Source organism: Mustela erminea, chromosome 6 (assembly GCF_009829155.1).
Source record: "Mustela erminea isolate mMusErm1 chromosome 6, mMusErm1.Pri, whole genome shotgun sequence".
NCBI lineage: Eukaryota > Metazoa > Chordata > Mammalia > Carnivora > Mustelidae > Mustela > Mustela erminea.
In genome coordinates this window covers 91544171-91567602 of record NC_045619.1, presented here as the reverse complement: position 1 = coordinate 91567602, position 23432 = coordinate 91544171, and the positions used below count along the sequence as shown (strand labels likewise).

The window sequence follows — 23432 nt, the reverse complement described above, 5'->3', positions numbered from 1 at the left end:
TGTATATCTTTTTTCTTGAGCTGAACATTTGGTTTCTTACTACGTTTGTTCTATCTTATTACTTGCTTGCACTCTCCCACAGGAGACCTCAAATACTTTCTTTTACTACCGATATTGTAACAGTAAACTAGTGATTGAAATTTAGTTTCTTTGCGTTTATTTTTGTTCTGAGAGTGTATCCTACTAAGGATGTCTGCTCACTAAAGATCTGAAGTCACTGGAAGTCAGGCTCCTTGTGTGCTTCTGTTGTGACTGTGACAAACAGGTCATCTTTATTGCCGTCTGTTTTCAGTTTTAGCATTTGCTTTTTAATTTTTTTATTTTTGACTTAATATGTTTTTAAAATATGTAAACACCTATATGGTTCAGAAGTCGAAAATGTCTGGAAGGTGCCTTCAGAAAGTCCCACTTTTGGGCGTCTGCAGGCTGCTGTCTGTGCCCAGAGGCAGTCACTTTTACGACTATGGGTGTGTCCTTGCCTGCTTTCATTGCATTTCTCTGCAGAACTAAGCAAATACATGTACTCATGTCTGTACTCTCCCTGTTCTTCCGTCAGTGGCTGCGGCGTCAGTGTTGTGGCGCACATGCCGTTCGGTGGCCGTTGTGTGTGTGTGTCCTGCCTGCCGGCAGGTGCTCTACCCTGCAAGGGTGTGGTGAGCGCATGCACTGGGCCCTCCCGAAGGGCCGTTGTGCGCTCAGAGATCACATGCAGGAGTATCCCTGCGCAGGTGTTGGCTTGCGGAGCTGTACCTTCAGGGGGCACCCCGGGGTGGGGGGGCACTGCCAGGCTAAAAAGTAAAAATACATCCAGCTTACAAAATACTGTCCAGTTCCCCTCCAGCTGGAATTGTTCTGTCTCCCCACTCGTGTGTTTCTCCACGGAGGGGTCACGCCTTAGGATTCTTGCCAATTTAGTAGGTGAAAATCCTGGAGTGCTTTAAAATTACAAACGCATATGTCTGCCCCACCCCTCCATCCCCCCAGAGGTCCTTCTCCGGTAGTTGAGGCTGGGACCTGGACGTGTGGATTTTGTCTTGAATTCCCACAGGTGCTCTCAGTTGCCTAGTCAGGGGTGAGAAGCACTGTGCCCAGCTCACCAGAGTCTGTTCACACAGGCTCACTGAGACTATCCAACACTGGGTTATTGTTATTTATTTATTTATTTTTGCCCATTTATTATCTGCCTTACCTTTTACCTCTTTTTTCCTGTTCTTATGTACATACTGTGCCAGGCCAGACTTTTGTCTTCCCCAAAGTGCGGCGCTCTCTCTCCTCCTCCCTGCCAGGGCCCCTTGCCTGCTCAGGCCTGCGGTCCCCAGCCCTCTCAGGGATCACAGAGCCCTGCTGTTGTGGTCTGCAGGTGTCTGACTTCTGGGAGCAGCTGCTGGCCTGTGCTGGGGTGGAAGCTGAGCGAGTGGTGGAGTTTTCCTGTGGTGAGAATCCCTGTCCAGGGTGGAATGGGCCACGTGTCACTCTCTGGCCCCTTGTCGTCACGGTTTGACCCTGTGCTCTCATAAGGCCCCGGGGCTGAGGAGCCTGTGAGATGGGAGCTCAGTCCTTTGCCAGCTCTTGCATGGGCTCACGTCTCTCTGCTCCCGCACGGTGGCCTCCACCACTGTGGGGAGGTCTGAGTACCACTCACTTGTCCTGCGGGAGCAGGCGCGTGTTGGAACTGCTCTTCCTGGCATGGAGACAGGGATGGTGAACGTGCTTCCCAGGCCCTGCCTTACGGACTCATCAGTCCCTGGGGTCTCTGCAGGTCATGTGATCCCACCAGACAATATCTTGTCCCTGGTCATCTGCAGTGGCCCCTCCAGCCAGCATCTGGAGTTCACATACCAGAAGAGAGAGCTGCCGCAGATGGTTAGTACCAGCCCGCTCACCTTACCACTGCCTTCGCCGGGGCAGGAGAGACGTTTCTGGGGTGCTGGGCACCCTGGCCTTCGCTGTTAGTGTTCAGGTGTTAGGGAGATCAGTGCTGGGGTCTTCCACACGGAGGTGGCCCAGGCTGGATAGTGCCTTGGGAGGTCTGAGCTCCCCGCCTCCCTTCACTGCTTCAACCATTAAATAATGTTTTCTTAGAACCTTGGGCCATTCCTTCAGGATGAACCTGAGGAGAATCTGCTGGTTTCCTTTGGTTCTCTTGCCATTTGGTTTTATCGCTCCCTGCCCCGGGCAGGAACATGGGGCTTGGGGCCAGTCATGAGAGGCACACATGGGGTTTTCAGTGTCCGATTTGTTGTAGTGGAGCTTGTCCCCAGTGACCCGTAGGCGTTGGGAGTTGAGCAGGGAGGCTTTGGTGCATGCCAGCCTGTTTTAGCTCCCGTGCGCTAGCATTGTGATGTGTGTGGGAGGGGGGTGAGGGAGGGGGCGCTTCCGGCCATAGGTCTCCCCCATGACTGCAGTCACGCTTGGATCTCTGTATGTGGTTTTGAGTCTCAAAAGTCAGGAAGTGCTGTTTGGATATGGCCTCAGGAATGACTCCAGGGAGGGCTGTCTGTCTGCCTTCCTTAGATGGAGGAGACTGGTCGCATTCTCTGTAACCTGTGCACTGTGGTCCCTGGAGGGGTGGTCTGTTTCTTCCCCTCCTATAAGTACCAATGCCAGGTCTATGCCCACTGGGATAAGAGTGGGCTGCTGGCCCGCCTGGCTGTCAGGAAAAAGGTGAGTGACTTCTCAGCTAGAACTCCCACTTATTAGGACAGTGGCACCCAGAGTTCCTGCTAGGATTTCTCATGCAGGTCAGAACTGTCTGGACTTCGGCTAGCTCCTTACTCCCCCTACTTGGAACCCCTGATCACCTCTGGAGGATTTCCCTAGAACCCTTTGACTCTGGGGGCCTCTCCAGTTTCCAGTCTAAAAAACATAAAGGCCACGAGCAGACGTGGGGCCCATGCATTCTGAAACTCTTTCCTGGGAGACATTGTTTTCCTTCAGATATTTCAGGAACCCAAGAAAGCAAACCAGGTGGAACAGCTGCTGGCAGAGTATTCCAGGTACATTAAGGTGAGAAGTGTAACTCCGAGGCCCTGGGTCCAGAGAACAGCTGGCAGCATTTTGGGTGGCGTTCAAGCTTTGGCTCTACAACCTAGACTGGTATTTCCTGCAGTGTTGTGGCCAGGCGGGAGGCACGGTGACAGGTGCTCTGCTCCTCTCTGTGGTTGGAGGAAAGATGAATGAAGGTATTAACTTCTCTGACAACCTTGGCCGGTAAGTTATGGGCCTCTCATCTCTGGGCTCTGCTGTGATCACCCTTCACTCCACGAATGGCCAGGTCCTGCCTGCAAGCTGATGCCAGCAGGAGTCTGCACCCTGGGCTGGCTGCTTAGGTCACTCAGCTCTGTGGGGAGGTAGCTTTGGCCCTTTAGCTCCAGGTGGAAATTAGGCAGAGCATAGTTTTGTGGGGACTCCATTCATGTGGCCTGCACTGGGTCTCTCGGCCAAGCACACCTGCTCCCGGTGTGGAGGGAGGTAGAGGCAGCAAGCACAACTTGAGGGGGGTGACAGAGCGCTGGATGTAGCAGTTGATGACAGGAGGGTGAGGCCTGGCCCTTGGCAAACACACTGGGGACCTGACTGCCCCCGCGCCATGGCCTCGTGTTCCTCGGCCCTAGGTGTGTGGTTATGGTAGGCATGCCCTACCCAAATATCAGGTGACCAGAGCTGCCGGAGATGATGGCCTACCTGGGCCAGACCCTGGTGAGTACCTCCAGTGTCCCGAGGCTGGGAGGAGACGGCTGGGGAGGAGGTGCTGTTGCCTCTGGGGCTGCGATACCGGGGCTGTAGTGCTGTGCCTTCCCCACTGCCCCCCGAAGTGTCCCCGTGTCTCTGTCCACTCCAGGGCATGGATGCACCCCTTTACCCTCCAGAGCCACTCTGCCATCTTCTCTGTGGCAGCTGCTGCTGGCCTCGTGCCCGTGATGCCTGCTGCTCTTTCTCCCACGCCGAGCGGTGTCATTTTCTCAGAACACTGAGCCGGGGGGGGGGGGGGGCGGGAACGGCAAGAAAATGCTGACAGGTGCTGTCCTCTGCCCTCCCCAGCCCAGAGGCCCAGGTCAGCCACCACCAGGCAAGGCTTTGGTGGAGACTCTGTGTATGAAGGCTGTCAACCAATCTATAGGTAGGCCTAGGACTGTTCCTGGCTCTTGGGATGCCTGGCAAGAGAATGGGGTGACAGGAAGGAGGGAACACGATAGCAATACACTGTGGGGGAGGCTGGTTTAGCGGAGAGCCCAACCTCTGTCCCCACCTAGGCAGGGCCATCAGGCACCAGAAGGATTTTGCCAGCATAGTGCTTCTGATCAGTGGTATGCCCGCCCACCTATCCTGGGAAAGCTGCCAGCCTGGATCTGAGACTGTAGAGGTCAAAGCCACCTTTGGTCCTGCCTTTGCTGCTATGAGGAAGGTCAGTCCTGCCTTTCCCTCTCTCGAGAGCCCCCCACCCAAGATCTCGTGCCTCACTGCTTTTCCCTGTCTCCCCAGTTTCATCGTGAGAAGTCTGTCCCTTCCTGATGGATGGCCCACCACTGCCCAGATGCCAGCCTTTTCCTTCCAGCTGCTCACGTGAAATGTTTGCCTCATGCCTGCTTTGTGGGGATTCAGGCTAAGAAGGTGAAGCCCAGCTGGAGACCAGACCAGTGCCTTTCTGGAATCAGTGGGCTGCCAGGACTAGGCACAGGTGGAAAAGCCAGTAAGAGAACATCAGGTCGATCCTGAAGAAACAGTGGGTCCCGGCCATCCTGGGACCCATCCCAGGGCAGTCTGGCTCCCTGGAATTGAATGCCCATTCACCACGGTCCAGAGTCCAGCTCTCTGCCCTGCTTTGCGGCCAGTCTTCCACTGCGGCATCTCTGTCCTCCCTTTGGTGTCCATTCTCTCACAGGTGAGGCGGAACATGCCCTCTAGCTTTTCCCTTTTCTGGCTACAATTTGTTGTTCTAGACCTTCACCTTCTTTTCAAAACCAAGAACATTCCCTATTTCCAGCCCCAGGTCCCTGGAGTCCATAGGGCTCCTTCTGCCCAGGGCCCTCTGACCACCTCAATCCTACCACCTTTCTCGGTGTTAAGAAGAACTGGGAAGAGCAGTGTGCTGACTCTCCCACCTGCTGGTCTCTCTCTTCCCCAACCAGTGCTGGCCCCTAACCTGTCCCACCGCATGTTCTAGCTCCCTTGGCCTGGCTCCATGTCGTCCTCCCACGTCCGTGGAACCTCCTTCCTACTCAGCCACTGGAGCAAACTCTTAAGGCACCTCCCCTGACTTCAGCCATTATGCCAAGGGCCATTAGGCTCCCAGCAGGACTATTTTTAGAGACCCCGTGTCTGTCACAGAGACATTTTTCCCTGTGTGAAAATCTCCTTCCCTCCATCTGCAACAGCCAGCCCTGTTGACAGCACCTCTCTGCTGTCCCTGACCCAGAGGAAGGGCCCTCAGTTCACCCAGTGCTCTGCTCCCACCTGCCGCCTGAGCCCAGGGGGAGAGGGAGGACAGGTGCCGGCTCGGAGGAGACACTCGCCCCCTGCACGGCCAGGGTTCCTTAAGTAAAAGTGCGCTTTTGCTTTATGCTCGGTTCCCGCGTGACACTGCTTTATTGATGCACGTACTCACTTCAGTCTGGCTGGAGGAGAGCACAAGGGCTCCCCGCTCCCAGCCACTTGACCTCAGAAGCTGGCTACCTCACTCCTTGAAGAAGGTCCAGGTGCAGGTCTGGGACAGTCCTCCATGGTCCGCGTTCCTCCATGGGCAGCAGGGGTCGAGAGACCCACAGGCCAGGCATCTCATCCTGGTTGTGTCCATATGAGGGTGAGACCTACATCTGGGTCTCGGTGGGGAAGGAGTGAGCCTCTAGGATTCCCAGTCGTCCTCATCCTCTTCTCCAGGTGGCTGCTGTGGGGGAGGCAGAGGTGGGATGGAGGCTGCCATTTGGGCAAAGGCTCCTCCTGGCCCCCCGCTGGCCCGTCGCAGGTCCTTTCCCAGAGATACCTGGGAGGGCAGAGGTGGAGGTTGAGGGAGTTAGTTTGGGACACCGGTTCACCCAGCCACTGGAGACTTAAAAACATGAAGAAAAAAGCAGAATGTGCAGGATGCAGGATACAGAACATCCTGAGATTCGCAGCCCGAGGAAGGCAGCCAGGCTCCATGTCCTACCTTTACGCCGCATGACCAGCTTTAAAGGAGATCCGATATCAGGTCCCCACCTTGGCTTGTGGCTCTCACTGTAGCAGGAAGAAGTCCCAAGTCAAGAGGGATGAGGGGACCAAGGAAAAATCTGCCCCTGGCTGATCTTCTCAGGGCTGGTCCTCTTTTCTGCTCACTCTCTACACCTGCCAGCCCCGCCCCCCAGCCACAGCATCACTGCCAGGTCCCAGAGCTGCAGGCGGTCACCATCACTGCCAGGTCCCAGAGCTGCAGGCAGTCACTGGAGCCAGCACCGGGGCAGTATTAAACTGGCAGAGCTGCCCTGTGAGACAAAGTGGGCAAGGAGGAGGGGCCCCACTGTACGGGCAAGGAAACTGGCCCAGAGAGGTGGTTGGGCAGTTTGCCTGAAGTCACAGCACAAATCTCAGAAATCTAGCTAGAACTCAAGCTCGGGACTCTGAAGGCACTGTAGATTTGGCCCTGGGTGTTCTTTTCTTTTAAAATTTTATTTATGTGACAGCCAGAGAGCCCAAGCAGAGGGAATGGCTGAGGGAGAGGGAAAAGCAAGCTCTGCACTAGGCAGAGAGCCTGATGTAGGGCTTGATTCCAGCATCCTGGATCATGACCTGAGCAGAAGGCAGACGCTTAACCATGTGAGCCCCCAGGCGCCCCAGGGCCTGAATGTTCTGTTCGCGCTACACTCAGGATGCAGGGCACGGAACCTGCGGCCTCGAGAGGCTTGGAGAAGCAGGACTGCGCTAACCCTCCAGGTCCGCAGTCCCTACAGCAGCTCAGGTCCCCAACCATGTCCTAAGACAGCTGGCAGAATCTGAGCTGGGGGAGGCTTTGTCTCCTGAGTTTAGAGAGGAAGGTTCTAAGCAGGCTACAAAACCAGGAAGGAACCCACAGCTTAGGCAGGAAGGGTGGGAATGTTAGGGACGGCTGCCCAGGGCTTCCCACAGACTGCCTGGGGAAAGCATGGGGCAGGTGGGCTGGGTGCTGCTCCTCTGACCTCTTGGGAGTCTGGTGGCGGCTATGAGAGAAGGTGGCCCTTTCCTGAGACCCCCCCTACCGGAGCGGGCTGAGGATCCTCCCACCTTGCTCCTGCTCCTTCTGTTTCTTCTTCTCCAGCTTGTGCTCCTTGACACTGCGGAGCTTGGCCTTGCCGATGCCCCTAGCCTGGCGGATGGACTCCAGCAGAGTGGCCCGGCCACTGGAGGGGTCCACCACTTCCTTGGGAGCTCCCTGGACTGCAGCTTGGGGGTGAGGGCAGGGTGTGAAAAAGAGGGCTGCTCAGGCAGGCCATGCTGCAGGACAGCCTTGCCCAGCCTGAGGTTCTGGGGGTCCAGGGGCTTCCCCTTGAGCCTGGCTGTGGGTCTTTCCTTTTGAAAGAGGAAGCCAGTGAGTGAGTCTGAGCCCTGGGAGACCGTGTGCAGCCTGGATGCTGTTTGCACCTGCCTGAGCTCAGCCAGTCCTATGTCCAGGCACCCCTGGTCCCTCTCCTAATGCCACCTAGTTTAGGTGGGAATCGACTGATGGAGACTGTGTGAACTTGACACATGAGCCAACATGGGGTGCTGGAGATAGGTGGGGAGAAGCCCTGCTAAACTGAAATCCTGCCATTTAAGGATATGAGTACTTTGTTGCTGAAAGCCTTCTACTGTTTCCAGTAGCTGCCCCTTTCCCACTGGTGTAATTGGAAATGGGGGACAACGGCTCTACCTGTCCACTTCCAGGCTCCCTCTACTCTGGAGATAAGAATTCTGGGGGGCTACAGAGTTTGAAAGCCACGATTTCATGAACCCAGGGGAACAAGATTTTGAAAACAACTATTCTGAAGGTCTAGAATTTATGGTCCTATAAACCTACAGGAAACCCTCCTGGGATCCAGAAATTAAAGGCATCCTCAAAGAGCACACACCCCCTCGCCCTGACCCTCCACATACCCCAGTGCTGCTCTTATCTAAAGGAGACATGCCACCACTGCTGTCTCCCTGGCACCTTGGACTGGGGAGGCCATGGCTGGGGCGGGGGGTGGCGGAGCATTGACCAGCACAGCCGGAGCTGGGGGAGGCGGGGGGGGGGTGGTGGCGGTGGGGGGGTGGGTGGGTGCTGTTAGCACCCCATCTTCTGGGTCTGAAAGAGAAGTGTGGGAAAGTTTGAGGTGCCCAGGAATGCAAGTGGCCAAGTAAGGGGGTTCTTGCCCAACTGCTGCTCTCTGCTCACCTGGCTTGAAAGTCTCGGCCACCTCTGTGTGGAAGGTGGGCAAGCTCTGGAATGGTGCCAGGGGCGGAGGAGGCGATGCCGAGGCCCAGGTCAGCGCTGTACATGAGGTCATCAGCGATGCCTGGCAGGTCGGGCAGGTAGGACGGCACGTCGATCTCAGGGTACTTGGCCCCAGGTCAGGCACATAGAAGTAGTTCTCTGGAACCTGCAGGATTAGGTGGGGGCACAAGCGGGGGTTCGAAGGGGGCTTGGGCCCTGCAGTTAGACCCTGGGGCAGTTAGCAGGGCCTAGTGCATTACCCATGGACAGGCAGGGTGGGAGCAGGGGCTCAACAGACCGCTCACCTAGAGGACGCTGCCAGGCTTTCCTGTCCGCCCTCCCCAGTGGGCAGCATGGGCTCTACCTGCTGCTCCAGCTGCTCCCTCTTGCTGATGGACAAAGGGGCATCAAACAGCTTCTCCTCGGTCTGTCCCCAACATCCACGTGGATCTTTGTTACAGCACTAGCCAGGGGGGTCCAGAAAGACATAGTTTTTTGTACCTACAGAGGTGGAAGGGATGTCGGGCAGCCCATCATCAGCTCGAGGCCCAGGGTCCTGACCCAGCTTTCCTACTTCATCCAGGCCACAGTCTATACTGTGGACGCTGACACTTCAAAAGGGTAATCAGACTGCTGGGCTCTGGGCTCCCCAGCCTGCAGACTTCTGCACCAGAGTCTGACGTACCCCCATCCGCCCTGGGACCCCCCCAAGGTCAGGCCAGGCCAGGCCACCCAACTACCTTCCCAGGGCCCCGCTGTGTGCCGTACAGGTTCTCAGTAGTGTTGAACAGCAGCAAGGAGCTGACGGAGCTGATGTTGCTGGGAAGGCGCCTGAGGCCGAGGAGGGGCCCCTGAGCCCCTCCTCGGCCTCAGGCTTGGTGTTCACACACACAGAGAAGTATTTCAGCTTCTCCCGGCAGGGGCAGTAGCACAAGGATGGTGGGCTTCAGGACTGGGCCAAAGTGACCACCCATCCCAGTCCTAGTCCTCTCGGGGAATAGAGCCCTCAGTTCCTCCCTGACACCCAGGACCACCTCTGATCACCCCCTGAAAGTGTGTGAGCCCCTCAGACCTGCAGGGCCCACTCGTCCAGGGGGCGGTGCTTGCTCTGGATCCTGTGGCGGGGGCGTCTCTGCAGGCCAGCGTCCTGGGCACCCGTGAAGATGGACCCGTACTCCTGCAGGTGCTCTGGAGCTGGGTACTTGGCACCGGCGAACACCTGGGGACACAGGGAGTCCGAGATGCTCCAGAGAGTCTGGTGGGTGGCAATTTGAACAGGAAAGCTTGAGGTGTGGCTGGGCAAGGCAGGCAGAGACCTAGGCAACTTCAGGAGCATAGGGAGAGAACAGGGATGGGATTTCTGGGACTGCCTGCCAGCCACGGGGACTTAGGGTCACATGGTCTACCTTGATTGCCTTCTTGCTGCCCTTGATCTTCTCAATCTTGGCCTGGGCCAAAGAGACCCTCTCCCCAGTGGCCTGCAGCTGCCTCTGGCTGAGCTCTACATGCTGAGAAATTCTGCCATGGGGGGAAAAAAATAAAACTCAGCGGCTGAGGGCTGCTCCCCAAGCCCCTGCAGTCTCCTGCACCCCTGCTTATATCTGCAGACTGCAAAACCAAGGGCTTCCATAGGGGCCCTTAAAATACAGTGTTACCTGCTTGTCACGGCTGACCTTTAACTGTCCTGGTGACCTCCGCATAGATCTCTACTCTGAAGGGTCTAAATGAACTCTACTGAGTACTTGGAGCTCTGGGTACGAATGGGCAATCACCTTGGCCCCAGGGTGGTGCCTAGACTTGCCATCTGTCAGGGACAGGACCCCTGCCTCCAGGAATTTACAGCCTCAAGCAGGGGCAAGCGGAGAGAAAATAGTCATGATTCCTGTACAAAACTGCCTATTTCCAGATGAGACTCGAGCTCCCAAGGAGGAGGGAGGGTGGGCAAAGCTGGGTCTAAATCAAGTCCCAGACCCACTCACGTGGAACTGTCCTGACACACAATAAACGGCTCCTGTGGACAAAGTCCTCACCATGGTTCCCGTGTGTGGTCAGAGCTCGCTCAGAGGCTTCCACCCACCCTTCCCGGCGCATCGGGCTCCAGGGACTCCAGGGCCCTTAACAGGCCAAACATGTTCCTGTGTGGCCTCTGCACCGAATGGAGTGCCATCCCTGCAGACAGCCCCGGGACTGGCTTCTTTGCTTCACCGAGCACACTCCTCACTGAAGACTTCCTGACCATCGCCTCTATAAATGTGCACCTGTCAATTCCCAACCCCTCCTTTCACAGGGAGCCACTTGACATGCACCTATGGCCTATATGCTCTCCAAGGGGGAGACGGCGGGGCTTTGTTCCCTACTGTCTTCCCAGCACTAGCACCTGGAGAGCTCCATGAGTGACTAACACCCATGTGCCCTCAACGCAAATGCTCAGGAGCCTCACTTCCGCTGTCCCTGTTACTGAGCAACGGCCAGGTTCTTCTCCCTGCGGAGTGGACTGGGTGAACAGGGGCCAGGGTATCCTCTTCCCAGCTGCTGCCCCACCTGCACAAACACCAGTTCCTGCCCATGACCTCCACGCCTCACATTCAGAGAGGGTGCGTGTCGGCACCCACCTGGCCAGAGGGAGCATACAGGTGAGAAAGGCAGGACTGCCAGCGCCAGTTTACTGGGAAAGAGCAGAGGCCACAGCGATGGCAGGGGGGCCCCCACGGTCTCTGGGGTCAGGGAACACCAGGGTTTCTTTAAAGGTCAAGGCCCTGGACCCATCTTCCTAAATCAAACCCCACTAACTCTAGAGGATTCTGGCCCCCCCAGAGAACCTGCCGGATCAGCCAATTTCACAGCCCAGGGGTCTTGGCTCCCTGCAGTCTCCTTGCTGACTCCTGGCCCCTTATGTACAGGGGCTCACTGAGGCGGGGGGCTGGGGTACAACAGGCACCCAAAGCAGCTTAGTCTTCTCTGACAGACTGGGCTGAGTGGGCGGCGAAGGAGACAGAGGACTGAGGGCAGAGCTGCCTTCCAGTGAGAGGACGAAGAACCACCAGACTTGCATGAGCTCCATCTCTTCTGACAGGAAGAAGGGTTTGTGTCCGCTGAGAAAGGGTACTTGTGCGCAAGTCACCTCCTCCAGCTCCCAGCCCAGGCATCCTGCCCAGGGTGCGGAAGCCACCTCAGTGGTTATATGACAGCTCGGCCTGAAGTCCACATGGAGAGTGGGAGGGACAGCAGAACTGGAGAGGGACAAAGGGCATTTTGTTCCCGTTCTTCCACCAAGGACAGAAGGGCTGATCTCTCTTAGTTGTGAACACAGAGCTTAACCATAAACCCTGGCAAACTTCCAGAATAGATTATTAAATCAAGGATCTGTAAGCCCTCCGAAGAGAAAAAGGGAGTGTTTGACAGAGAGAGAGAGAGATCACAAGTAGGCAGAGAGGTAGGCAGAGAGAGGTGGGGTAAACGGCTCCCTGCTGAGCAGACAGCCCCATGTGGGGCTCGATCTCAGGACACTGGGATAATGACCTGAGCCGAAGGCAGAGGCTTTAACCCACTGAGCCACCCAGGCGCCCCAGCCTTTCTTTTTCTGACAGGGATATTAGACTGGTGTAGCAGGGGAAAACCTTAAACATAGTGCATCCTGAGTCAGCAAGGCTTCTGACAGCTTCTCACAAAATCCTGTGGATGAGATGGAGCTATGGGGGTTGGAACACATTTAGAAAAACTCAGAGCCAGATGAGGAATAGCGCCCGAAGTGCACTGCTGAGCAATGGACTGATTTCAGCCTTGCACGAAGTTTTCTTGGCAGGGCCTCGTCCAGCTCATGCAACACTGGCTTAGTAAACTGGGGAGAGCGAATGGAGGAGGGTCAACATGGTCTGCATGGAGAATCAAGACTCACAAATCTTAAGAGTCCAGAAGGATGGACTGTAATCAACAAGACGAAACTGACAAGGGATGAGGTCCAGCATTTAGGTGTGAGAAGTCCAGTGCACAAACACAGAAGATGGAGGGTTAGCAGCAAGGCCTGACATTTTGGTTAACTAGAGCTCAGTATGAGCTAAAAGTGTGTTAAGCAGCTTAAGAAGGAAACAGGATCTTGGCGCACACAGCTCCTTGTCCCTTCTCCCTTCTTTTAGTAAACAGGGGACATCCACTCTCTTGGGGGCACTAGAGAGGAAACAGACCCCAGATTAGTGAGCTAATCTGTGCTGGGCACCCACCTCTCTATAGCTGTGTCCCCTTTAAACCGGATCCACGGACGGGAGGAGTCAAGATGGCGGAGAAGTAGCAGGCTGAGACTGCTTCAGCTAGCCGGAGATCAGCTAGATAGCTTATCTAAAGATTGCAAACACCTGAAAATCCATCGGCAGATCGAAGAGAAGAAGAACAGCAATTCTGGAAACAGAAAAACAACCACTTTCTGAAAGGTAGGACCGGCGGAGAAGTGAATCCAAAGCGACGGGAAGATAGACCCCGGGGGGAGGGGCCGGCTCCCGGCAAGCGGCGGAGCAACGGTGCACAAAATCAGGACTTTTAAAAGTCTGTTCCGCTGAGGGACATCGCTCCAGAGGCTAAACCGGGGCGAAGCCCACGCGGGTTCAGCGTGGCCTCAGGTCCCGCAGGGTCACAGAAGGATCAGGGGTGTCTGAGTGTCGCAGACCTTGCGGGTATTGGAACGGGAAAGCCGGCTACAGAGACAGAGCCGACAGTAAGCTCACAGCTCGGTGTTACCTTGAACTGGTCGCAGGCTCGGAGAGCTCGGAGCGCGGCCGGAGGTCAGGCAGACGGGAGTAACTGGGCGCTGTTCTCTGAGGGCGCACTGAGGAGTGCGGCCCTGGGCTCTCGGCTCCTCCGGGCCGGAGACCAGGAGGCCGCCATTTGTATTCCCGTCCTCCGGAACTCTACGGAAAGCGCTCAGGGAACAAAAGCTCCTGAAAGCAAACCCGAGCGGATTACTCACCCCGGCCCCGGGTAAGGGCGGTGTAATTCCGCCTGGGGCAAACACACTTGAGAATCACTACAACAGGCCCCTCCCCCAGAAGATCAACAAGAAATCCAGCCGAGACCAAGTTCACCTACCAAGGAGTGCGGTTTCAATACCAAGGAGAGCAGCAGAATTCCAGAGGAGGAGAAAGCCAAGCACGGAACTCATGGCTTTTTCCCTGTTATTTTTTTTTTGTCTTGCAGTTAATTTAATTTTTTTCTTTTTCATTTTTTTTTTTTTTTTTCTCGCCTTCGGGTAAAATTTTTTTTTTTTAACTGTTACCTTTTTCTTTTTTAACGATTTTTTACTAGTTTATCTAATATATATATTTTTTCTTTTTTACATTTTTCTTAGGTGTTTTCCTTTTTTTTTTAATTCTTTTCTTTTCTTTTTTCTTTTTTTTTTTCTTTTTCTTTTTTTTTTCTTTCTTCCTTTTTGAACCTCTTTTTATCCCCTTTCTCCCCCCTCACGATTTTGGATCTCTTCTAATTTGGTTAAAGCATTTTTTCCTGGGGTTGTTGCCACCCTTTTAGTATTTTACTTGCCCCTTCATATACTCTTATCTGGACAAAATGACAAGACGGAAAAATTCAACACAAAAAAAAAGAACAAGAGGCAGTACCGAAGGCTAGGGACCTAATCAATACAGACATTGGTAATATGTCAGATCTAGAGTTCAGAATGACAATTCTCAAGGTTCTAGCCGGGCTCGAAAAAGGCATGGAAGATATTAGAGAAACCCTCTCGAGAGATATAAAAGCCCTTTCTGGAGAAATAAAAGAACTAAAATCTAACCAAGTTGAAATCAAAAAAGCTATTAATGAAGTGCAATCAAAAATGGAGGCTCTCACTGCTAGGATAAATGAGGCAGAAGAAAGAATTAGTGATATAGAAGACCAAATGACAGAGAATAAAGAAGCTGAGCAAAAGAGGGACAAACAGCTACTGGACCACGAGGGGAGAATTCGAGAGATAAGTGACACCATAAGACGAAACAACATTAGAATAATTGGGATTCCAGAAGAAGAAGAAAGAGAGAGGGGAGCAGAAGGTATACTGGAGAGAATTATTGGGGAGAATTTCCCCAATATGGCAAAGGGAACGAGCATCAAAATTCAGGAGGTTCAGAGAACGCCCCTCAAAATCAATAGGAATAGGCCCACACCCCGTCACCTAATAGTAAAATTTACAAGTCTCAGTGACAAAGAGAAAATCCTGAAAGCAGCCCGGGAAAAGAAGTCTGTAACATACAATGGTAAAAATATTAGATTGGCAGCTGACTTATCCACAGAGACCTGGCAGGCCAGAAAGAGCTGGCATGATATTTTCAGAGCACTAAACGAGAAAAACATGCAGCCAAGAATACTATATCCAGCTAGGCTATCATTGAAAATAGAAGGAGAGATTAAAAGCTTCCAGGACAAACAAAAACTGAAAGAATTTGCAAATACCAAACCAGCTCTACAGGAAATATTGAAAGGGGTCCTCTAAGCAAAGAGAGAGCCTACAAGTGGTAGATCAGAAAGGAACAGAGACCATATACAGTAACAGTCAACTTACAGGCAATACAATGGCACTAAATTCATATCTCTCAATAGTTACCCTGAATGTTAATGGGCTAAATGCCCCTGTCAAAAGACACAGGGTATCAGAATGGATAAAAAAACAAAACCCATCTATATGTTGCCTCCAAGAAACTCATTTTAAGCCCGAAGACACCTCCAGATTTAAAGTGAGGGGGTGGAAAAGAATTTACCATGCTAATGGACATCAGAAGAAAGCAGGAGTGGCAATCCTTATATCAGATCAATTAGATTTTAAGCCAAAGACTATAATAAGAGATGAGGAAGGACACTATATCATACTCAAAGGGTCTGTCCAACAAGAAGATTTAACAATTTTAAATATCTATGCCCCCAACGTGGGAGCAGCCAACTATATAAACCAATTAATAACAAAATCAAAGAAACACATCAACAATAATACAATAATAGTAGGGGACTTTAACACTCCCCTCACTGAAATGGACAGATCATCCAAGCAAAAGATCAGCAAGGAAATAAAGGCCTTAAACGACACACTGGACCAGATGGACATCACAGATATATTCAGAATATTTCATCCCAAAGCAACAGAATACACATTCTTCTCTAGTGCACATGGAACATTCTCCAGAATAGATCACATCCTCGGTCCTAAATCAGGACTCAACCGGTATCAAAAGATTGGGATCATTCCCTGCATATTTTCAGACCACAATGCTCTAAAGCTAGAACTCAACCACAAAAGGAAGTTTGGAAAGAACCCAAATACATGGAGACTAAACAGCATCCTTCTAAAGAATGAATGGGTCAACCGGGAAATTAAAGAAGAATTGAAAAAAATCATGGAAACAAATGATAATGAAAATACAACGGTTCAAAATCTGTGGGACACAACAAAGGCAGTCCTGAGAGGAAAATATATAGCGGTACAAGCCTTTCTCAAGAAACAAGAAAGGTCTCAGGTACACAACCTAACCCTACACCTAAAGGAGCTGGAGAAAGAACAAGAAAGAAACCCTAAGCCCAGCAGGAGAAGAGAAATCATAAAGATCAGAGCAGAAATCAATGAAATAGAAACCAAAAAAACAATAGAACAAATCAACGAAACTAGGAGCTGGTTCTTTGAAAGAATTAATAAAATTGATAAACCCCTGGCCCGACTTATCAAAAAGAAAAGAGAAAGGACCCAAATAAATAAAATCATGAATGAAAGAGGAGAGATCACAACTAACACCAAAGAAATACAAACTATTATAAGAACATACTATGAGCAACTCTACGCCAATAAATTTGACAATCTGGAAGAAATGGATGCATTCCTAGAAACATATAAACTACCACAACTGAACCAGGAAGAAATAGAAAGCCTGAACAGACCCATAACCAGTAAGGAGATTGAAACAGTCATTAAAAATCTCCAAACAAACAAAAGCCCAGGGCCAGACGGCTTCCCGGGGGAATTCTACCAAACATTTAAAGAAGAACTAATTCCTATTCTCCTGAAACTGTTCCAAAAAATAGAAATGGAAGGAAAACTTCCAAACTCATTTTATGAGGCCAGCATCACCTTGATCCTAAAACCAGACAAGGATCCCACCAAAAAAGAGAGCTATAGACCGATATCCTTGATGAACACAGATGCGAAAATACTCAACAAAATACTAGCCAATAGGATTCAACAGTACATTAAAAAGATTATTCACCACGACCAAGTGGGATTTATTCCAGGGCTGCAAGGTTGGTTCAACATCCGCAAATCAGTCAATGTGATACAACACATCAATAAAAGAAAGAACAAGAACCATATGATACTCTCAATAGATGCTGAAAAAGCATTTGACAAAGTACAGCATCCCTTCCTGATCAAAACTCTTCAAAGTGTAGGGATAGAGGGCACATACCTCAATATCATCAAAGCCATCTATGAAAAACCCACCGCAAATATCATTCTCAATGGAGAAAAACTGAAAGCTTTTCCGCTAAGGTCAGGAACACGGCAGGGATGTCCATTATCACCACTGCTATTCAACATAGTACTAGAGGTCCTAGCCTCAGCAATCAGACAACAAAAGGAAATTAAAGGCATCCAAATCGGCAAAGAAGAAGTCAAATTATCACTCTTCGCAGATGATATGATACTATATGTGGAAAACCCAAAAGACTCCACTCCAAAACTGCTAGAACTTATACAGGAATTCAGTAAAGTGTCAGGATATAAAATCAATGCACAGAAATCAGTTGCATTTCTCTACACCAACAGCAAGACAGAAGAAAGAGAAATTAAGGAGTCAATCCCATTTACAATTGCACCCAAAACCATAAGATACCTAGGAATAAACCTAACCAAAGAGACACAGAATCTATACTCAGAAAACTATAAAGTACTCATGAAAGAAATTGAGGAAGACACAAAGAAATGGAAAAATGTTCCATGCTCCTGGATTGGAAGAATAAATATTGTGAAAATGTCTATGCTACCTAAAGCAATCTACACATTTAATGCAATTCCTATCAAAGTACCATCCATCTTTTTCAAAGAAATGGAACAAATAATGCTAAAATTTATATGGAACCAGAAAAGACCTCGAATAGCCAAAGGGATATTGAAAAAGAAAGCCAACGTTGGTGGCATCACAATTCCGGACTTCAAGCTCTATTACAAAGCTGTCGTCATCAAGACAGCATGGTACTGGCACAAAAACAGACACATAGATCAATGGAACAGAATAGAGAGCCCAGAAATAGACCCTCAACTCTATGGTCAACTAATCTTCGACAAAGCAGGAAAGAATGTCCAATGGCAAAAAGACAGCCTCTTCAATAAATGGTGCTGGGAAAATTGGACAGCCACATGCAGAAAAATGAAATTGGACCATTTCCTTACACCACACACAAAAATAGACTCAAAATGGATGAAGGACCTCAATGTGCGAAAGGAATCCATCAAAATCCTTGAGGAGAACACAGGCAGCAACCTCTTTGACCTCAACCGCAGCAACATCTTCCTAGGAACAACGCAAAAGGCAAGGGAAGCAAGGGCAAAAATGAACTATTGGGATTTCATCAAGATCAAAAGCTTTTGCACAGCAAAGGAAACAGTTAACAAAATCAAAAGACAACTGACAGAATGGGAGAAGATATTTGCAAATGACATATCAGATAAAGGACTAGTGTCCAGAATCTATAAAGAACTTAGCAAACTCAACACCCAAAGAACAAATAATCCAATCAAGAAATGGGCAGAGGACATGAACAGACATTTCTGCAAAGAAGACATCCAGATGGCCAACAGACACATGAAAAAGTGCTCCATATCACTCGGCATCAGGGAAATACAAATCAAAACCACAATGAGATATCACCTCACACCAGTCAGAATGGCTAAAATCAACAAGTCAGGAAATGACAGATGCTGGCGAGGATGCGGAGAAAGGGGAACCCTCCTACACTGTTGGTGGGAATGCAAGCTGGTGCAGCCACTCTGGAAAACAGCATGGAGGTTCCTCAAAATGTTGAAAATAGAACTGCCCTATGACCCAGCAATTGCACTATTGGGTATTTACCCTAAGGATACAAACGTAGTGATCCAAAGGGGCACATGCACCCGAATGTTTATAGCAGCAATGTCCACAATAGCCAAACTATGGAAAGAACCTAGATGTCCATCAACAGATGAATGGATCAAGAAGATGTGGTATATATACACAATGGAATACTATGCAGCCATCAAAAGAAATGAAATCTTGCCATTTGCGACAACATGGATGGAACTAGAGCGTATCATGCTTAGCGAAATAAGTCAAGCAGAGAAAGACAACTATCATATGATCTCCTGATATGAGGAAGTGGTGATGCAACATGGGGGCTTAAGTGGGTAGGAGAAGAATAAATGAAACAAGATGGGATTGGGAGGGAGACAAACCATAAGTGACTTTTAATCTCACAAAACAAACTGAGGGTTGCTGGGGGGAGGGGGTTTGGGAGAAGGGGGTGGGATTATGGACATTGGGGAGGGTATGTGCTTTGGTGAGTGCTGTGAAGTGTGTAAACCTGGTGATTCACAGACCTGTACCCCTGGGGATAGAGTATTATGCCTCCATCAGAAAGGATGAATACCCAACTTTTGTAGCAACATGGACGGGACTGGAAGAGATTATGCTGAGTGAAATAAGTCAAGCAGAGAGAGTCAATTATCATATGGTTTCACTTATTTGTGGAGCATAACAAATAGCATGGAGGACATGGGGACTTAGAGTGGAGAAGGGAGTTGGGGGAAATTGGAAGGGGAGGTGAACCATGAGAGACTATGGACTCTGAAAAACAATCTGAGGGTTTTGAAGGGACGGGGGGTGGGAGGTTGGGGTACCAGGTGGTGGGTATTATAGAGGGCACGGATTGCATGGAGCACGGGGTGTGGTGCAAAAATAATGAATACTGTTATGCTGGAAATAAAATAAAAAAAATAAAAAAAACCGGATCCACAATTTACGAGAACTCTGAATTCCTTCTAGACTAACTATAGGTCTGTCCCTAGTCACTGCTGTGTCCCTAGCACCTGGCACTGTGTCTGACACGTACAAATACTGGGTGAAAGAAAAGTGACAAGTTCAAGAACGTCCAAAGGAGGGTGATGGCGAGGAGTGAGCTACTCACTTCCTGAGTGTTCTGGCAACAGGTGAGGTGACTTAGACAATACAGTAATTCTCTCCATATGTCAAAACCGTCACAAGTGCTGGTGGGTGGAAAGCGACTGCACTTATCCAGTTACCCCCAAAGGCAGCATGAGGACCAGCGGGTGGAGTTACAAGGAACCAGCTCTCAGTTCTGCACAAGGAGAACTTTCTAGTAAACTTTCCTTCTAGGAGAGCTCTGCAAATCGGCTTCCTGCGGATGAGCACCCATCAGAAATGCACAAAGGGAGGCTGCTGTGGGGGGGCAGGGGAAAGCAGACAGGACTTCCAGGGTCATCCAAGAGCCTACCAGGCTAAGTAACGGCCCCCAGGCTGTCCAACCTCTCACAGTAGGAGCCGTGGTGCCAAGAACACAGAGCACGGGTGAAAGGGCTCTCACGAGGGCAGTGGCAGTGCGAAGGTGGCAACAGGAAGGACCAGCAGGCCACATGCGGCTGGGACGGAAAGCCATGACTGATTAGCAGTGCCCTCCACGAGGGTTTGGGGGAGTAGTGGCAAGAGGGTGATCTGTTTGCCATTCCTAATCTACACTCCCTCACTCGGTGGTCTGCTTCACGGCAGGTCAGTTTCCAAGCTTATCGCTAAAACCAAGTCCCCAAAACCCCAGCGTGGTCTCTGTGGGTGTCAGGAATGGAACTGGCTCAGCCAGTCTGCTCAGAGCCCGGACAGAGATGAACCGGGGAGCAGACATCTCCCAGGGACAGAAGCAGGTACGTTTACCATCTACTTCGTGGCAGTGGGACCTTGAGCAATTCAATGAACTGGACTATGCCTTGGGCTTCTTCAGCTGCGACACGGGGCCGGTGCCATGTTCCCGCACTAGCTGCTGAATCAGGTGCTAGTACCACCCACGAGGTTAGGAGGGATTATGGGCTCCAGGTGCTCAGAGGAAAGCAAGAAGAGGCGGTGCTGAGCAGACATGGGGGAGGACGGCCCAGGAAACAGGCACTTCACAGGGAACACCATGAAGGCGGGGTGACAGGAAGCCACTCCTCCTCCCGGAGCACCACAGGGACCACCACTTGGGCTCCCGGGCCCCACCTCCCATGCTGAGCCCCCAACCCCCTCACAGATGATTTCTGGCCACAGCCTCCCCACCCCTGCAATCAGCACACCCTCACGCCTTCCCACCTGCCCATGGGAGGCTTCTGGGGAGGAGGGAGCACCAGCTGGTCCTCCTCTTGCAGGTCCTATCCCTTGGCATTGCGGACACTGAAAAGCTCCTGTGTCCCTCCTCCGCCCCTGGCAGGATTAGGAATGATCTGCTAATTGTGCAGGCAGCTGACTGAGCTTCCTAACCTTGGGAGTCCCCAGGTGCCAATCAGAGCCAGGAGAGGACAGGAGGAGGGGAGGAAGGGGGCAGGGGGAGAATGGGAAGGGAGAAAAGGGAGGGAGGGAAACCAGGAAGAGAGGAGAAAGGAGGGCTTGGAAAGACAAAGGAGAGGCAAGGGAAAAGCTCTGCAGAGAAAAGGAATCCTTCCCCAGGGCTGACGGGAAAGGCAAGCGACATAGCACCCAAACTTCCACACACAGAAGCTATCCAGCTCCTCTTCCCTCCGCCCCCCAACCCCCTTGCCTCCTCATCTAAGTCATGCGAAGCAGGACAGGTGACGTCTCTGGGAGGCTATTTTGGGGCCTGGCTTTTCCCAGGTGAGGGACAGGCAGAAGCCCGACAGGGGGAGGCACTTGTCATTCTCTTCAGGCTCCGCGCGGCTCCCTGCGGCAGAGGAGGAAGGCCAGCTCGGAATGCTAATTTCCCATGAGCTCACCTACCTGCGGAACTGGGCACAGGCGCCCCTGGGCTGAGGGGCCTGGGCCTGAAATAGGGGAGCGTGAGGAGGAGACACAGATACCCACATGCCTCTTTACATGAGGTTTCAAGCAGGTGGAGTAAGCTTGAGGGGGAAGATGCCAGCCGGGTCCCTTCCCCAGGACAAAAGCCCATGAAAAATGAAAAGCCCACGGGGTGTGTGGATTGCTGCAGGCTGGAGGGTGGGAGGAGCAGGGGAATAAGGCTGGGCCTGGGCCTGCCCCACCCCCACTATCCCTGACCCCTCCCTTTCCTTCATCCTGTTCCCAATCTGTCATGTCCCGTCATCACTTCCTCTGAAATGTCTCTTCTCCAGCCCTCCCTGAGCTCCCCTGGACTGCAGCCTCACCCCTGCCATGCCTTGACTGCAGCCACAGTTCTCAATGCGTCCCTGGAAGCCCCTACCTCCCTCCTGGCCACTCTTTTTTTTTTTTTTAAAAAGATTTTATTTATTTATCAGAGAGAGAGAGGGAGAGAGAGCGAGACAGGCAGCAGGCAGCAGAGGCAGAGGGAGAAGCAGGCTCCCTGCCGAGCAAGGAGCCCATGTGGGATGTGGGACTGATCCCAGGACGCTGGGATCATGACCTGAGCCGAAGGCAGCTGCTTAACCAACTGAGCCACCCAGGCGTCCCCCTCCTGGCCACTCTTGAGTGCTGCCTGCTCAGCCGTCCCTAAACCCTTCTGTGGCACCCTTCTCTGCTCCAGAGCCTCCCTCCAAGGCCCAAATCAAGCACAAAGCCCTGTCCTGTTAGGGGAAGCCCCCACGGGCCCTAACCGACTCGTTCTAACAGCTCACTTGCCCCATCGTCCATCCCCCTCCCTCAGCCCCACATTCCCGCAGCACTGCAGAGCACAGAAAGCAGTGAGAGGCCCTGAGAGTCCGGCTCCCAAGGGCATGCAATCAGAGGGGGGTAAGCAAGGCCCACGGACCCAGAGAAAGCGGACTCTTCACACCCTGTTCCACAGTGCAGGACCTGAATGTGGGGCAAGCAGCAATGTCTGCACCCCCAGTACAAAACGGCCCGTTCAGGCCAGCCTCCCCTGGGGAGCCCGGGATACACCATGCTCCCGTTCAGGCCTCTGATCCATGCGCACCCATTTCTAGACCCCAGCAGAGGCCCTGCACACCCATATTCCTACCCCTGCCTAACCACAACCGAGCCCTCCTACGGCCTTCAGGAGGCCTCCCCTGACCACATAGCAGGCATGCAGGTTTCCTCTCCAGCATCCACTTCTTCCTCACTCAAGTAGGGGCCCTCATTTCCTTTGGGGAACCCGCTGCTCCACAGGCTCAGGCCCTGCACTTCAGGTGGGGCTAAAGCCGGGGAGTAATGCGGGTAACAGGGTCTAAGCCCATCAGTGTGTCACGGCCTCTGCCCCCGCAAGGGGCTCTGGGATAGACATGAGAACCCAGCCAGGCCAGTGTCCTCTTTTATTGGACCTGAATGTTGAGTGCAGGAGCATCAGCCCTGCTGGAGGCCAAGGCCTTTCTGGGAATGCGGCCAACAGAGAAAGCAAGCTGGGATGGAATGAAAGAAAAATCCGGTACTGACGACATCGGTTAAGCCCTGCGACTCCATATCCTGCTCCATGGACTGGTTACTATTTGCTTCAGCGGGTTTGGGGAGTTCTGATGCCTACTTATCGTCTCTTCTCTAGATCCCTAGAAGCTGACACGGTTCATGCTACACAGTGAAGAATCAATCCATCTCAGCTTGGTGTTTCCCCCATTCTAGACTACAAGGTCCTTGGGACAGGAACCAGGTTGCACACATCGTCGGACCCCTCAGGGTCCAGCAGTTTTGGCCCAGGGTGGGAGGTCAGTGGGGTGACCAGGCACCAGGCTCCCAAAAGCACCCTAAGCTCCCTGGACCACGCCGAGGCTCCCAGGACAGACTTCCTGCCCTCTCCTCATTCCATCCTGGGCACAGGGACATGAAACTGTCTACAGGTGCCAAATGCCAGGAAAGGAAAGGCCAGTGTGCTAAAACTCCAGTGCCCCCGT

General features: G+C 52.0%; 2 pseudogenes; one reads left to right on the top strand and one right to left on the bottom strand.

The window, feature by feature from the left end:
* The window catches only part of LOC116593892, a 37767-nt pseudogene extending 33137 nt beyond the window's left edge, over positions 1-4630 (top strand).
* A 1102-nt stretch (positions 4631-5732) lies between these two features.
* Positions 5733-22232, bottom strand: LOC116593585 (annotated as a pseudogene).
* Positions 22233-23432: the final 1200 nt, after the last annotated feature.